The sequence below is a fragment of the Montipora foliosa genome, chromosome 10 (assembly GCF_036669935.1).
Source record: "Montipora foliosa isolate CH-2021 chromosome 10, ASM3666993v2, whole genome shotgun sequence".
NCBI classification, from domain to species: domain Eukaryota; kingdom Metazoa; phylum Cnidaria; class Anthozoa; order Scleractinia; family Acroporidae; genus Montipora; species Montipora foliosa.
In genome coordinates, this window is record NC_090878.1 from 17,055,300 (window position 1) to 17,057,388 (window position 2,089).

The following is a 2,089-nucleotide window of genomic DNA, read 5'->3' on the forward strand; positions in this document are numbered from 1 at the left end:
TAACTCCACTTCTTTTTTTCATTTAACGATCCGCCATTACTTGGTGTGGTTCCGGCAGATAAGCTGTCAGCGATCTGGATCGAGGAGAAACTCACTAACTTAAATATGAAGTGTGTGAATGCAGCTTAATTAGTATGCAGTACGAGAGTCTTTGGCTTTCAGACTGTCAAGTTCGCGTTGTGCATTCTAATTAAGCCGCATTCACACACTGCATTCTTAAGCCAACTAGACACTCAGTGGGAGCTTGATTAGAGATTCGACATGGGATAAAGAGGCGATTTTTGATGCAATGTCGCCACCTTTTTTGCGGAATGCAAAAGGAGGGCGAAGCCGCTAAGAGCTTATGACTAGGAGCTACCAACTGGTGCCTCACTTTCAGTGATAATTTTCTCAGACGTGGTTATTTTTCATGTTTCACTGCGGTAGAGATGATTGCGAGTCATCAGGGTTACTTATTCCTTTCATATTGTGCTGGGTATACTAAAGCACAAACTCTTTGCAACACATTGTTGTCCTCCACTTTGTGCTAATAGAACAAAACCACCTTGACTGCTTTCTGATGCATTCATTGTCTTAGGGAATAAACATAGTGCATAACAGGACCAGGGTTTTTCTCTATATCTTGCGGTAGCCTCGCAGCTCCTACAAGGTCTCACCTGATTGGAGACCACCCTTGAGGTTTAACAAAAGAACAAATAACAGAAACAATGGCCCTTTTGTTTTAGGCCTAGGGTCCATTGTTTCTGTTATTTGTTCTTTTGTTAAACCTCAAGGGTGGTCTCCAATCAGGTGAGACCTTGTAAGAGCTGCGAGGTGACCCATATCTTGCGAAGAGGTGCAAGGACAGCGCAGTGGTGAGAGCACAGGCCTCCCACGGCGTGGGTTTAGTTTGTTGGTTCTCTGATATTCAGTACGAACGTCCAGCCTAAAGAACTGCTCGATATAATGAAAGAAAATGCAAAGGATGGTAATCTTGGAAGGCTCCGAGTTGATCCTGCATCTATGAAGATAGTATCCCTCGAACCAAAAGGTAATCGGATACCACACAGAATGAACATATTCTCTCAATCACTTTTGAGAGAAAAATCTGGTTGTATGTTGTAATTTTTTGATAAGCCTTTATTAGTATAACCTTTACAGCGGAAACAATTAAGGTTAAAATTTACATAGAAATAAGAAATTAAACAAAAAACCCACAACAACAACAACAACAACAACAACAACAATCCAAGATTCTTTTCCTCAAGCCCACAAGACCTACCTTATGCAACCATCATTGGTGCGTCCTTTGGAGGACTTTTTGTCTTGATTCTTGGCGGTGTTCTATTTTATCGCTTCTACAAGACCAAAAAAGCAGCGGATCATGGAAAGCATAATTCGGGTGCCATGCCATCTGATGAATCATTTCCTAACCATAAAAAGTATGAGATGAAGTCGACTGAAAACATCGTTTACGCTGGATTACTGGGGTGAACATAAGGCAGTAATGTGAAACAGAGGATTCCTGTGACACCACTTTACGCTTTTCTCTCGGCGAGAGACGAATTGATGTTAGTGTAAGGAACAGCAATATTTGTAACACTTTTTTAGCAACTTTTTATAGTCTGAGAATGCCTATCCTCCGAAGCCCTTTAAGGGCGCCCATACACGACACACCAGTAAACTGACTGGTACAGATAAAATCAAAGCACGCATTCCGCTACTTAGCTGATACGTAAGAAAAAAAGAACTAACAAACATACCTGGTTGATCTGAGTTTTTTTCAGGGACAGAACGTAATTTTTGCGAAGATGTTGTTTCAAGACAGGACGGTAGAGAAAACGTACTTTTCATATGAAGAAAATTGAGGAGATTTTGAATGCACTTATTGCATAGGGATGTAGAGATTGAGTTTAGCAGTAAGAGGACAGGTAATCTGCAAATATAAAACTGGTTATTCTCTTATTTACATTATACCGTTCCTTTGACACGAGCATCACAGCAAAAAAAGCACAAATTTGTCGTGAGTTTTCTATGACAAAAATTTGTTCAGAAATCAAAAGTCTACTTTAACTGCGCACACCAGGGTCACTTCTTATGTATCTGGCTA